Consider the following 16,232-nt stretch of genomic DNA (forward strand, 5'->3'; position numbering starts at 1 on the left):
GTATTTACATACCATTTTAAAACGAATGAGATATCAACCTGAAAATACAGTGAGCTACACTGTAGACATCCTTACATCCTTTTACTCTTACTTTATAGGGCAGGTTTGTTTTGCACTTTGTGCAAAAGAGACAAAATCTGCCTTTAAGCAGGCATTATGTGGAGATAGTAGCTCTAATTCCCAAAGGATTATAGCAGCATAGGCTAGCTCTGTGCCAAGCTAATAAGCTCCGTCTCTCAGAATGGTTCATTATTTTGGACCCGGAATAGCACTGGTGTGGCTACACTGTTCCTGGAATGACACTGATGCATAGCATAAACACTCCCTGAGACTTCAGCAGCCTCAGAGCCTGTGTCTTCCTATGTGTTTGCACAGCAGTCACTGTAATACTCTCCAGGCTGGGATGTTTTGGACCTGACCACAATAATAAGTATATCCCATCTCAAAAGCTCGCTTTAGTTAGAAGGTGATAGAAAAGCAATTTCTTATTTGTGTTTTAGGAGCCATCTGACATATTTTACTGGCATGTACTGTGTGTAAATAAAGGTGTCAAGGGCCATGTGAGACATCTCGGGTACTTCAGACATTCACATAAGGCTGACAGATGTGACACAGGAACTATGTGAGACCCACACTCTTTTGGAAAGGTGACTGGAGGCCAGGAAGGATACCTTGTGGCATCTCAGATGGTATTAAGAATCTAATCTGGGTAACTTGATCACTGGGGCAGGGAGGTTATCTGTGTCTTCTCTTCAGTATTGCATGGCCAGCACAACTGAGTAAGAACAGTCCACTCAGGTGGCATCAGCTACCTCTCCCTCTCCTGTGAGCTGACATGCTGCCAACCAGATGTAATCTGGAAGCCATTTAGACAGGTTTGGATCCTGCTGAAAGGTAATGTAATTTTGAGAAGCAGGACATATTTACTTGGGCATAGCACTGAGCTAACACATCTAAATAGCTTCCAGAGTACAGCTAGCTCACTGGCAAGCCTAGCTGGCAATTGTTTGCACATGGCAGTGTGGCCAAACGCTAAGACACAAAGATCAGTCTGGATTCTGCTCCACCTCATGTGTTGCCATCAGAATTGTTCACTGAGTTCCTGTGGCAGATTGTCTCTTGTGTGATGATGAGCACGTCAGAAGGAGCTTGACTTTCAGAAACTCAGCTGGAGTTTGCAGGAGTAAGAAACAGGAAAGCAGCCATTCTTACGTACAGCCTGAGAAAATTTGAAACAAGTACATAGAAATAAAGTACATGAGATCTTCTTTATATTTGCTTTTTATAATATAAGACATCCTGTAATGGGAAGATTTCTTGAAAAGTGTTATGAGTGAAATTAAATTGTACAGGTGAGATACAGAAGTTACCCAGCACAGTCCCTCCATTTACTGTCCTAGTTAAAATAACTGTTCAGAAGCTTATGTGGTTTGTTTACTTAAAACAAATTTCTTTAGAGACATGATGACTATATTTAAGCTGAACGCTCACAGTAACAATTACCTATGTTCTTAATGTCCATGAGTCTCAATAAACAGCCTGTGGATTTATGTCTTAGTGAGAGCCAACCTATTAGTTTCAGTCATAAATCTCATGTGCCTTGTGTGCAAAGTGAATTTTAATAAAAATCATATAAGGAGCCAGACTTGCTAGGCAGGGTTTCACATGGCTGCCAACATTTGAAAACAATTAATAGAGACCTTTTGGGGGAGGGTAAGTAGAACCATGTCTTTAGCTCCTGTTGAAATACAGAGGACTCAGTGAATTTGCCTGAAGGACAGAATAAAGATTTTTTTTTTCTCTATTTAAAAAAAAAAGAATAAATAGAGGCTCTGACTTCAAAATAAGGGCAGATGGCATGGAAAGGTTCATTCCTCTGAGTCTGAAGTCTCATCCCCTCTGACACCATACTGCCGGGGAAATGGCAATAAGTATTTTAAAATTAAGCAACAAAATAAAATAAATATACATCTACGCTGCTTGGACTGAAAATAGATTTTGGCTGCTGATGAACAGAGGTAGTGTATGTGTTCAGTTTCCAAAGTCTTGCCTTTGGTGCTCTTTGTGCATGCCATGGCTGAGCATATGAAACATGTTGTGTTGCATGGAGTCAAAAATAAAAGATGAAGTTAAGAGTCGCTGCTGATTTTTACTCTTCTGTCATTTTATTTTTATAAGAAAATAGCTCAGATTTAGAAAAATAAATATGAAAAGCTTAAGAAGAAACACACAGAGCTGAGGGCTGAAAGGCTGTTTGAAAGGGGAGGCCAGGGATTTCTGTAACACACAGAAATTGTGTTGTTGTGTCTGCCCAGTCCATATAAGACTAGCTCAGCTGGTGTAAATTAACTTAGCTCACAGGCTGTTCTATAATGTACTGAGGCATAGCCTTCTTATCACCCGACTGGTAAAGGACCTAGGGATTGAAAGGTATCTTTGCATTCCTTTTCCTTCCAGTTTGGTTATACCAAGCTTAACCAAATGCAGCTGAGGGGCAGGTCCACTTTTCCTCTGAGGAAATGGTAGGTAAAGTAATCATGATTATTTATAATGCCAATAAATACATAGGCCTGGTCCAGGTAGTGATATCTGGCAGTGATAATAGAATAGCTACACTCTATCTGACTGCTGTTAAGAAAAACATGACATACCTGTGTTGAGTTATTGAACTGGCATATACTAGTTACCTATGTATACTGTGCTGCTACTCACATTTAAATCCAAATTGAGATGGTTTTAATAAAACTCATACTGTAGTAGCAGATGGAATCAACTGCTTCCCTTTGGAACTTCGTGATGGAAGAAAGTGATTAACACTGGTTTTATGGTCACTTTTGTTAAGCAGTCAAGGTGTGGATCCTATTATCCGCTGCCATACATGTGTACTGATTACACAGAAAACATTGAGGAGTGGGTGAATGATTTGGGAAAAAAGATCAAATTAGACTGATTGAATTTGAGCCAGCTATACCGTGTCCAAACATGAAAACCTAAGTTCAGCCAGTGTGTCACTGTGGCCTCAGAGCTGCAAGTACTATTAGTCAGTCAGAAAGTGCCTTGGGTTTGGATAGTCCTGCTCAGAATATAGGAAGACGGACCAAGCTATTTCCTTCCCTAGCTAACTCTTCTGCAATGCTTTTCTGTTCTTTCAGGATTATGTTAATGTACTTGGTCAACTTCACTAGTTTCAAATAGTTGCGATGGAGATGTCTTCACATCTTAATACAGTTTAAGGATGAATTTGATGTATGTAGACAACTTGCACTCCTTGATTAGGAAGTACTAAATACTAATTTCTGCCTTTGGATAAGTGTACGCAGTGCTGGTTTTAGTTACTGCTACCCAGGTAAAGGTAATTCAGCTCAAACTGAATTGCGGTACTCCGTATGGCTAGACATGGGGAAGACGGTGAGAGCAGAATGCTCCAGAGCACTAAGAAATCTTGAGGAACAAAGTTGAACGTTAAATCCTGTATGTATCATAGCCCGGTGTTTACTTGGTGTTGTAACATGTCCTGTAAGATCGTTAAAGGATTGATCCGAAACCGGGAAGGGTCTTTCCCTCTACTTCTGTGGTCTTTTGGACTTGGGAGTCTTTTGATATCTTGGAGTAAATGCTCAAGTCTAAGCTGTAGTTTCAGCCTTCCTTTTCTTGCCTTTGGAGATCATACAGAGGCTGCTCAAATTACCCAAGAGGGTTGTGATAGTATATTGTTTTGTTGGACTTAACTCTGTGTAATTACACACAGGTAATCCTGGTTTATTTCTGTTATCCTTTAATTGAGCTATAAGATTTTTTAAGCTTAAAAAATGCCACAGGCTTTCTAAGGGGTCTAAATTAAAATGCAGCAATACAAAGAAGAGCCCTCCCCTGTTAATGCTATTGACTGGTAATCTGCCAAATTTCATTGTAAAATAAGGTTTTTTTTTTTTTTTAATTGTGAAATCCCAAAGAAGTCCTTCAAAACAACTATATGGATTGTATTTTTTTTTTTTTCAGCTGCCTGGAGTGCTGTATCTCTATTTTCTCACTCTCAGCCTGAGGTATGCTTTTATGACTAAATTATCAAACCCCTGAAAACAGAGGTTCATAGCAGAAATCCTGACAGATCTTTAGCTGCATGGGTGGGCACAGCCCTAGTAATTGCATCTTTAAAAGCCATATTCACACTATCACTGTTGTAACAGTGGCACCTGTTAGTAGTGCTGCTGCAGTCTCTCAGTATTTCCATTATAAATCGCCCTTTTCATGAGTTCATTTCTTGGCTAATAAAAGTTTCCTCACAGCTGAAACTTGGCTGAAAATGACTTTGCCTGGGAACAATTATTATTCATTTTTTTTATAAATTTCCTCTTAAAAATCTTTCTGTTATTTTTAAATTAAAAGAGAGAGAGGTTTACAGGGTTCAGATGCCTACACTGTGCATATACAACCAGATCTGGCAGCTCTATTTAGAGTAACATGCCAACTAGAAATTAAAGGATCTAATTGTCCTGTGGATGACATGGCATAAAACTACCTAAAATGCTGCCAGTTGAAGAAAGGGGTCATGAAAAAGTGCAAAGAAAAAAACTACATAGAAGGTCTGTTGCTCTTGTGTACTTAGATAACGTTGGCTTCTAGCAAAAGTGCAGATCCTAGGCCAAGGCTTTTGGAAATAAGTATATCTAGGAAAGTAAGGGTTCCAGTGAAGAAAAACACAGTGGCTGTAGGTTCTCCTTGGAAGTGAATTGTACAAAATAAGTTACAAGGAGACAGTAAGTTAATGCAGCCTGAGGAGCATAACCTTTGCCTGTGGGCCCCATCAGGTGTGCCCGTGCTTTTGCTGGACGGATAGTATCAAGCAGGGATGAGAACAAAGTGCGTCCTGCCTTCTTATCACTTGTTACTCAGGATTTGCTGATCTGTTTTTCCCTGCTGTTCCCACGTATCCTTATCAGTCATTTAGTTTCCAGCAGCACTCTTCTGCGGCCGGCACACTTACTTCCTCTCCTCCCCCTGCTGCCCAGCACTGAGCATATACAGCGCTACGCTCCGGCTCCTGCACTGGGTCCCTTGCAGTGTGTGCTGCTTACAAAGCCCCTGCATCCAGCATTTTGCATTTCCTTGTTTAAGAAAGATGTGCTTCCTTTCCATTCCAAAAACCTGAATGGGAAGAGGTTGTCATGTACAATTGATGACTCTGTGATATAGAGTGTGTATTTGAAAAACAGTATCTCCTCCCTCTCTCCTAAATAATTCTGTGCTGAAAAGAAATGTAGGGCTGAAATACTTAGCAATATTGACCATCTTTTTTTATTCCAGACATGAAGTGAAATGTAAATTATAAAATTCCTCTGACTCCACAAAAGCAAGGTCCCCATCAAGGAATTCTGGACAAACATACTTCACTGTAATAGAAAATAACGTCCAGTTTGTACTGGCATACACGAAGAAAATCTTGGACATTGCGTTCTCATTATATACTCATTATTTGCATTACGGTAAGCAGATCATAGGTAGTAAACAGGCCTTGTAAGGATGAGGGTGAATTTTATCCTCTTGGAACAATACCAACATAATCAAAATTTTTAATTAAAAAGAAACTAAGTATCTAGCAACTGAAAATCAAACCAGGACCTCTTGTACTTCTGCAGCAGTGGGTATGACCACTTCATATAGTATTTCAATTTATATATTTCCTGGTACATTGATACCAGGAATACCTTTAGCTCTGCCACCTCCTTCTCTGATGGAGGTGCATTATCACAAATAGTGATAGGTCTCGTGCCTGGGCAAAAGTGAAGGTAGCATTTGGTTGCTCAGGCGGGGCAGCGTGCTGTAAGTGTACGATGGCGAGAGCGTCCCTTCCCCCGTGCTCCGGGGTGGGCACGTGTCGATGCAGGCTCCTCTGTTTGCCAGGTGGACGTCCTGAGCGCTGGCCGGAGAGTGAGTTGTTCTTGGTTGCTCTCTGTAGTCGATTTGTTCAATGGGGAACATACAGGAGCATAACGGAGTACCCTGTAGCCTTGAGACTAAACAAGTCAAGTGGGAGGTGGAATACCAGTTTCATGTTTCATTGTCAAGGGTAAATATTTGAACCACGGTCTTGGAGCCAAAGCACGAGAGTTAGCTCTCCCTACTACCCAGCTGGAGTTACTGTACTTATATACGATACTTGATGTGTAAGAAAGATAAGGTGATTGACTCTCTTACAAGGCAGTGGGGATGCTTTTCCAGGAACTAGGATATCCAGCTTCCAGTCCCTTCTGTATTCTCATACAGCATAATATCCTGGGCCAGAGCATCCTACACAGCAAGCCACAGAGTGGTCTTACAGCAGGTAGGGATCAAAATCCCCAGGCGTCCCCTTATGTCTTAACTCCCGACCTTTGGCACCCCTGCTTTCCTCTCAGGGGTGGTGTGAAACTGGCCCTTCATTCCTTTGCTTTTCTTGCGCATGCCTGAAATGCTGTGGGTTGAATGCAGCATTTAGCAAAGAAGGAAACTCAGTTTTTCCTTTTTTCATCTCAGCAAGGAAGAAGGTAGATCTGAATTTTTCATCCAGTCTTTTCTCCCATCCTCTTTACTTTCCCCCTCTCTCTTCACTACACACTGGGGAAAAAAAAAAAAATCAAACAAACCCTGCTGCAGCAGCCTGGCTTCAGCTTGGATGTGCCTTCTCAAACGTGGTGCATCTCTACTTTGGTTTCCCCACTTGCAAAATGAAGATTACGTGCCTCAGAGGAACTGTAGTCTACATCCAGAGGAATTTGCTGATTTTTTACCAGCTGATATCCTGGCCCTAATGTGTGTAAAATGTAGTAGCATATTACGGTTTCCTTGAAGGAAAAGTGCTAAATCCTACAATGCTGCCTAAAAGAAAGATCCACATTTTGTAAGATTTTTATCAAATGGAGTCTATTCCTCTTACCCAACACTTCTCCTTTTCCAGTGAGATTATGTGGACTTTCTCAGAAGTGCCTCTGATTTATCACTCAATAGGTAGAAGAAGAATCAGGCCCAGAGACTTCAGATTATGCTATTTTTAACCACCAACAATTAGATGTTATGCAGTTAACTAACAACAGGATGGAAAAAAACTAAGAGGAATTGTAAATATATCGTAATAATTGTATTGCAGCACAGGATTTATAATTACTAAATGTGTGATAACTGCTTCCTAAATGCCCATGCTCTTTAAACAACCTAATTTATAATTTAAAAAGCTGACAACTCTTAAAGTGTTTTATTTTATCTTGTCTGAAATAATTGAAGAGTAAGTTATTGAAAACCTTTATTTTTCATTAGCCTTAAATTCAGCTACAATTAATGTGCCCAATTTGATTATAAACTGCACAAATTAAACAATAAAGAGCTGTCTAATGAGAAATTAATTATGAGGAACAGAAGAGGAGCTGGGCTGGATAAAAGCAATAAGTTATGGCCTATGGCAGGATGTGTCAGGTTTTAAAGGAGACAAAGGGCTTTTTCCTCAATGTGTGCCAGTGCTGATAGGGCTCATCACAGATCAGTAGATCCAGAAGCCATAACAGCACGGTAATTGAAACTGCCAAAATCAATAGTGCTGACAACCTTAATTAAATTAAATATGTCTCTGATGAGCTCAAACAGCATGGCAGCGAACCACTTGACCCTTTCTCTGCACACCACTTGATAGACTGCAGCGTGCGGCGTGATGGATGTCACCCCGGAGGACAGTTGGAGCACTCGAGCTACTGTAGAAAATTGCTCCAAGAGTAATGGGCTCCCCAGTGTAACTGTATCTTTGACTCCAAAGTGCAGCGCGGAGTTCTTTGCTTGCTCCAGTTTTTGCTTTGCCCAGAAAGCACATTGCTACTTCAGCCGACAAACACCCCAAAGGACTTTGTCATTCTGTCAGCTTTCCTCCTGCCTCTCAGAAAAAATAACAATTTTGTTTTCGGAACGAACAAACAACTTCGGCACTCACAGCTGGCTGGCTGTGAAACAGTTCTGACTATCTCTTTATTACAAGCATTGCACCTAGGAGATCAACTTGGAATTGGATCGAGTTCAGTCTGGTTTTTTAGATTCTGTCTTTTCAAAATAAAAAGATTCAGCCGAGACATGTATTACCCTAGAATTATCGGAAAGATTGTCATGGGATTATAAGAGGGAAAATACGAGCTATAAATGTAGAGGAGACAAAGAAAAATTCTTGTTGCTTAAACCACAGGGCTGGAATCTCAGTTCAACTGTATAGTCAGCATTTGTTTTTCTCACTAGGAAATTACATGAGTAAATATTTTTGCAGAATGCTGTTCTCTTGACCATGTACTGCTGACTTCCTAAACAACATGAAATAATTGCACCTCTAGGTTTTCAAAATGTTTATGTCAGCATTAACAAACTGTTCCTTCATTATAAGCCTGTCAAAGATCAGAGGCTTAGATTATTGAAGCAGATTCCTTTCAAATGCTAAAGTTGTTGCTGTGACAACTGCAGGAGAGAATAGATTGTTGGAGGTGAACAAACTGTGGGTTTTCCATAGCAAAAGGGTTTAAATAATCCACCTCCCTGTTTAGAAAAATACCTCAAGCACAGTAAACACTCTCCAGCTAAGCACAGAGGTCTCAGAAAGGTAAAATGTTACATTGCATCTAGGAACCTATGGTTTTAAATCATGCTGTTGAACTTCATATATATAAATTAGGCTAATCTTAGAGAAGCGTGATCTAGATACTGTAATTTTGTTCCATGTATAACATTTTATGAAAGACAGCTATTCATATATTTTGGAGCATCACTATTCTGCTAGGAGCGCCTATGGAAATTTATGGTACTGAAAAAATTATACAAAAGATGATGTCCTTGAATCATGACCAGGCCCTCTTCTCAGTGCGGTTTATTGCATTGCTAATTTAAATATGGTTGTGTGTCAGGCAAACTGTTTTATTGCAGCCTCTTTAATCCAGCCTTGAAAACTTTATAATCCAGTGTGTAAGAAAGCAGTTTGCAGAGGGTGGAAGGAGAGATTGAATTTGGGAATTCAAAACTGCCTGAGCCCAACATCTTTTCCTTTCTCCATTTTTCCTTTCTCTGTTTTCTCCCGCGTTTCTGTTTTCCTTTTATCTTTTCTTTTTCCATTGTCTATTTCTTTTTCCTTTCTACTTTTCGTTTTTTTTCTATTTCTCTTTTCTCCCCCTTTTTTGAGTTAAACTAAAAACAAAAATAGCCATTTTAAGCTCTATGTGCTATGCATTATTTATATTATTATTCATGGAGAATTATAAAAATGTAAGGGTCAGGTAGATGCTAAATGCCCAGTAAAAATCTGTAGGGGCTGATGCACTTTGTGCCTTTGAAAACCACCTGCCTTTTAGTGACTATGTCAAATGATATGAGGTCAACAGTAGCAGATGCCTTTATCGTCACTTTTCCTCAAAGGCAGGAGGAAGAACCTTTTTGCGTGTGACACTGCTGTTAACACTGCTGGGTTATAAGGGGAAAAAAGAACTCGTAGGGCAAATGGGGCTTCCCAGAGGGTGAACCAACAGCAGCAACTTTTTACTTAAAGCAAGACTGATGCTCTAGAAGAACTGCAGAGCGGAAAAGGGAGTCTTTCCCCAGCTCCCAGCCAAGGGCTGCCTGTCCTTGGCAGAGAGGCAGCAGTTGGCCCACAGGCCCTGCAAGCACAGCTCCTGCTGGGGTCGTCTCTTCCACCCTTGGCGGACATGTGTTCCTCAGTGGGGTTGGGGTTTTTTGCTAGCTGAGTTGTTATCACTTGCTACCTAGCATGGTGTTGCCAGCCTCATCCTGTCCCTTAGGGTCTCACCCTCTTCAGTCTTCTCATTTCTCTATCTTTTAACTGCCCTTTTCTCATTGCACCTGTTCTCCATTTCCTTGCTCCTATTCAAAGTGAATACCTCTTCCCACCACCCCGCTTCCTTGGCTCCTCGCCCCCTTGTATCCACCCAAGCGAGAAGGCCAGCATGCACCCATGTAGCTAGCAGCAGTTTTTAAACAGTTGGGAGCCTTGCTAGCACACAAATAATGTGGTTCTGAGGTTATCGGCAGAGGAGCAAACTGACATACCATGAACTTGCATCTACTTCAACCGTAACTGCCCCATATGCGCTTTTACCCCACTGTACTGCACAGTGAATGTAAGGTAGTTTACACCCTTTGCTAACAGGGGTGCTCGTGAGATGCATGCAGGTAGCATTGATAGACATCTAGGTTCAAGCTGCTGTTGTGAAGCAGTTCCCCTTCTCCCCCAGCCAGTCCTATTCAGGTATACGTATGTAGAGCTGTAGGCTCGGGGGGGGGGGGGGAGGGGGAAAGGACTTGTAATGAGTTTTAGGGCATGCTGCCACCACTTCCCCTAAAGATACAGGGAGATCCTCACCTTTCCTCCTACTCCACCTGGGAGAGCAGGCCTATGTGCTCTCTCAGCCTTCACCACCAGTTCATTCGCTTAGCTGTAGTTTGGGAATCACTGTCCACCGGTCCCAGGGAGAAGTGATTGCTTGGCTGAGTGCACACAGGCACTGGCTGAGTCCTGGCGCTTGGCTGAAAAGAAAATGGCGGTGGAGTGAGGTGGACTGAATACAGGTAGCACAACTGTTCGTCTCCCCAGCGTTACCAGTGCTAGAATCAGGAGAATTTTACTGCCTGAAAAACGACTTACTGGGGCAGGGCATTTGGGATGCACTGCTCTTGTCAAGCCGTCAGACAGAAGAGGCACCAAACAAGACTGCTCTTGCCTGCACCACGCTTCATTCTGCCTCTGCCTGAACGCTATCGCTGGTGTATAATAATGGAAGAATAACGCACGATTGAACAAGGCATGAGATCTGTACGGTGGGAGAAGAGAGGAAATGACTCCACCTGTCTTGCCTGCTGGTAATTAGAACATACATTAAAACTTAAATCTAGCTGAAATACCTTTTTTTTTTAGTCTTACTTCCATCAGTCATTGGTGACTCTGCCTGAGAACAATTTATCAAGACTTATGATTCAAGAGTTGAAGTGTGGAGTCAGATGTATCCCACAGAAACTCCTATAGCCTGCAGGAACGCTGGGAGCCTCCACCATCCCTCCTGTGGTGGGGACTGTCTATGGAGCAGGTCAGATAAAAGGTAGGAGTGAGCTTACAATGCACTTGCCCTCTGTGTTAACTCCCTGTGTGGATTTTCTTGGTGAACTCCAGAAATGTCCTTTCACTAAGCTTAGTTCAGAAGTAGTTTAGAGTACGTAGCCGAGTAAACAATAAACGTACATGTAAGCTTGCAGTTTACTAAATATCCCATGTGGACAGGCACTTTATATTGGCATAGTATCTGTCTTTCCTTTTCTGCCAGGCCTGTTTTCCCCTGCCTGTGCGCAGCCCTCCTGGGCCAGGCGACCTCTCCTACCCACTCCCACAGTACTGCGTTTGTGCCGAGTGCAGGGAGAGGGGTTGCGGTCACCGTCGGCTTTTATCCGAGTCGTGTGCTTCCTCTGGCAGCTCTGCTTGCTTCTTAATCTGCAAAAGGAGCTTGTTAATACTTCCCTGCCTCACACGGGGGTGCCAAAGAATGGGAGAGAGAATTTGTCTCGCAAAGTCCTGTGCCTAGTTGGTTTGTGCCTCACGTTTGTGCAGATGTCTCTTCCTGCTGTTCCTGTACATCCTGAACCGTATTGCCTGTGTGCGGTTTTGGTTTTCTTTATCAACAGCTCTGACTTCTCCCTAGCCTAACCTGCATGTCTGTAGCTCACTCAGTAAGGATAAGATTACCTTAAGGCGTTTTTATAAATAACTGTCTTTGGGACTCTGTGAACCTCTTCCTTTCTTGCAGACACGTTTTTCTTTGCTGGAATATTCAGGGTAGCGCCAACAACTAGCCAAGTGCAGCTTTCTGAGTGACTGTTCCCATGAAAGAGTCGCTCTGCAAGTGCATGCGTTCTTTGAGGCTTGGTGGAAAGAGCCTGAAGGGTTGTTTGTAGTGAGGCAACATGATGTGCTCCCGTTGCATTGGGCCTGACTGTGCCATTGCCCCTGGGGCCAAGGGCATCTTCCACGAGACGAGTTGGAGCACCGCTAGGAGCAGATCGCTGAGTGATCTCAGCTGGCCCTTCCTTTGGACACAATGAGATGCCTAGTCCTTTTGCACACAATGAGAATGCTTTAATGGGGAGGTTATGGGATATTTTGAAAGGACTCATGAAGTTAGTGAATACCTTAAGTGCTCAAATTGGAGAAGAGTGTCAATTTTGCATTTTTCTGGAAGGCTTGAACTGAAAAACAACAGAAATAATATGCAGGGATTTAAAAACTTCGTCCTTGGGGCTCTGCGCTTTTAAATTCTCTTGACCAGTACATCTGTAGCAAGCCAAACATTCAAAGCTCGCTCTTGTTGGGAAGACAGTTTAGAATAAGTGATTCTTAGTGTGCTTGTTCAAGATAGAGATACTCTCTGGAGCCAAACTTTTTTGAATGTTTTGTTTTTTTTGGCCAGCCATACTGTATCTCCCTAATCTCAAAAAACCCAAAGTATTTTCTTGTTGCCAAAGAAACACTTTATGTTTAGGACAGATCTGATTAGCTACAGGCACCTTCATCATTCAATTTGCAAACCTCCATTCTGTCCTGTGGCAGCTGGCCTTCAAGTGACCATGTAGGCTGACCCTTGCCACTGAGATCTGAATAAATAAATCCCCTAATTGAAAGCAAAAAAGCAGAGCAAGATGAAGGTTTTGAATTGAATCTCAGTTTGCATATTCTAGTAATAATTTGGCCTTTGTCTCCTGTTTTTTTCTCTGTACTCTGAAGCTTCTGATTAATCTAGGGTGATGTGACTGTGCTCGTCTTGTGTCACCAGCCTTTGCAATGGGGAAGAAAACTAAGATAGCAAGACAGATAGCTCGGAAGGAGCAATTTGTATAAGGAGGAGAGCCACATTGATCATGTCATTGAATTGCTACCAGTAACAAGGCCAGTTCAGCTCTAAGTAGAAAAGATTCTCATTTTCACAAAAGAGGCTTGCTTGAATAGCTGAGCAGAGCTCAAGCCATGCAAAATAGTTTCCGAGAAGTACAGTTTCAAGAAAAAAAAGAAGGGTGATCTTTCTTGTTCCCTCACTAAAAGGGTATATGGAAAAACTTCCGCATAACATTAGCATATGTAGGAGAGCACTTCCTAGGTGGTTCAAAGAGAAGACACTTTGAGGAATGTAGATGCGGGTCACGGTACTGAAGGAAGACTGAGGGTGTTGCCATTCAAAAATATGATGGCTGCAGCTGGTCTTGTCTTCATCCTCCCACAAACTCTTCTCTGCCTTGACACGAGCGAAATCTGAGCAATGGTTGGCGGCTGGTGTTTCGTCTACCGTGTACTATGCTGCTTGCACTCATCCCGTAGTGGCTGTTGTAATTATCTTGCCCGTGTGCATACAATCTAAGTGTATATGTAGTATTTTGTATTGGTACAGGACGAGGGTCCTGAATTATTGGCCTTTAAACCAGACTTTTCTATTTTCGGTCAGGTTTTGAATTTGTTCATGTTTGGGGTACAGTTGCATGGAAAGTGAAAACTTCTGTACTGGGCCAAGAACATTGCACTCCCAGCAGAATTTGGCTTGAAATACAGCTGGAGGAAAACTGTGTAGATGGAAGGGTGATCTTACAACCCTACATAGCTGAAACAGGTATTTGCGTATACTCCACACTTCAGCCATCGGGCTGCTTTCATTTTTAGTACAGCCACAACTTCTCTGCACACTTCTAATCTTGTTGTGTTTTTCTTGTGTTCCAGCATTATTAAAAGTTAATACTACTGTGCCAGTAATCTTCAAGCAATTCTAAGATTTTGGAGTGCAATTTATCAGTGACTACTCTTTTGAGAAGTTAGTCGCAATTAAAATCCTCCTAATCGCAAATGGAGCAAAAAGTCTGTCATTATCCAAGACATGTACGACATCTATACACTCTAGGGAACTTTATGATTTTCAGAGTCAGTGTTTTCTATAAGATTTCCAGTTTTTCACAAGCCACAATTCTGTCACCAACAAGTTATCACCTTAAAACATCTTTTAGTACTCTCCTTTTCCTGCCAGGCTGTCCCAAGGTGCCAAATGGAGCAGCAAATAAGGTAGATATCAAGTTTCTAAATGTTTAGTGAATAGGAGGCTCTTTGCTTAGCTTCTTGACATCAGAAACATTGCAGTAAGACTGAAAAGATGTGACCACAGACTGGATTCAAAATGCACCACTGTAAATATTCCCTGGTCAAGGACTGACTGCCCACTAGTACATAGCTTTCTAGGGACAACAGTGGAGACCCACGGGGGTGTCCCGTTTTGCGCTGCCTGCTGCGGTGCATACTCATCACTGCCCTACCTGGCAGGAGGCAAGCTGGTCTTTTCTTGTCACACCCTTGGTATCGAACAGATGAAAACAAGAGCGGTTGTACCCTCTGCTACGTATCACTGTGTTTGGGATTATGGCTGTGCTCTTATACTGACTGTCCAGTCTAGATAATAAAAATCTAATGCTGCAAAATTAAATAGTCCATTAATAACATCAGCATACCTTCTAATTGTAGAACAGAAATCTCCTGTACTTAATTTTACTGAACTTTTCCTTTTCTGAAAAAAATGCAATTACTTTATTTTGCTGCAAAATGTTGTGGCGACTGGTTATTTGTTGATTATTTTGCTGCAAAGTGATGAAACATATGACTGTTTTTTCAAAAGGCAGAACAAAATTTTTTTTGAGTACTTCTTACTTTTCTATTTGAAGAAATGATTAATGATTTCTAGCATTGCTAGGATATGCTTTTGTTTTATTGTATTTAGTTTTGTCTGCAACTAGACACAGTTAAATAATGTCACTTTTGTCCTTTCATTCATTTTGATTTCAATTCTAGAAATTTTGGTGCCCTGATGGTGTCTTTTGACAACACAGAAATGTAATGAACTGTGCATGACCTTCAAAATTTAGAATAACATGAGTTCACACTGAAGGACATTTTATTGCCTTATTATTGTACTATTATGGGAAATACTCGTAGGAAGAATGGTAATATTAAGAAATTATTGTTCATTTGAGTCATAGGTCAAATCAGAGACCTTACTGCAAATGTGTAGAAATTATCTTTACAGCTCCTAGAAGGTTAGATGGAGTTCAAGGCCAAGCATTCATACAACCGAGAAAGGTCAAATTATACATATGATAATACTTGGTGACAACAAAGCCAAAGGTCAAGTCTGAGGCATTGTTGTTGCACATACAGAGAAAATTACTATTCAGATATCATATGCCATTCCTGCTGGCTCGCAGGCCAGATTCTCATATTGGGGCTGCTGCTGTGAAACAAATGATTCCAGTTATGCACCTGTGTGCTACGAAGTATGTTTTTATTTTTGAATTTTCGGTCGTGGTTCACTGATGTTTCCAGTACAGAAAGTAAACATGTTCCCCGTGATATTCTGTCATTTTCAGTTCCATATTTTAAGACACATGGACTTCTTTTCAGGAGATCAGTTGGCTCCAAGAATTTCCATTTTCTTATTGCTATCTCTCTGCATCCAGAATTCCTAGACAATCAGTATTCGAGGCATACTCTTGTCATGCATATATAGTTATTAAGAGAATGAAGTATTGTAAATTACAGGGAAAAGATAGATATGCTTACATACCTTTTGCTGTAAATTTTAGACAAGTGATATTTTAGACATCCTGTGAACTGTTTTTCTGTCTATCAGAGTTAAACTTTCAAGTATCTCTATTTTTTAAAAGGTTATAATTTAGAATTTATTGTTGTGGTTGGGTGGAAGAATAAATTAATGCTTTTTAGTAGTATTTATTCTCTTTCTTTAGTAGTTTAAGATCTGAAAATAGCCCACTCAGGTAACTGGTTTGAGAGTTTAAGGCAGAAGACACTCAGCTTTTAGAGCAAATTTTCTTTTTTGCTGTAATGAGGTATAGCGTCAGCATAGATCAAATTTAATCATCCTCCCCAAACCAACAGGAGAAAAATGTTAATGATCTAGAGGTATGCATAAGGGAAATGACCACTTAGGAGCATATTCAAACAGTAACTTGTATTTTCCCCTTCTGTTATGCTGTTCTTGGCATTTTAAACTAATACAATGATAATTCTACTGATACAGTTAATAGAGGCCCAGAACTGCAATGCCTTGTATACACAATTGTCTGTGTATAGCACTTCTTTTTCATCATGTTCTGTAAATGGTATCACAGATCCACAATGTTTAATAATAGTAATA

The sequence above is a fragment of the Struthio camelus genome, chromosome 4, assembly GCF_040807025.1.
Source record: "Struthio camelus isolate bStrCam1 chromosome 4, bStrCam1.hap1, whole genome shotgun sequence".
Lineage (NCBI taxonomy): Eukaryota > Metazoa > Chordata > Aves > Struthioniformes > Struthionidae > Struthio > Struthio camelus.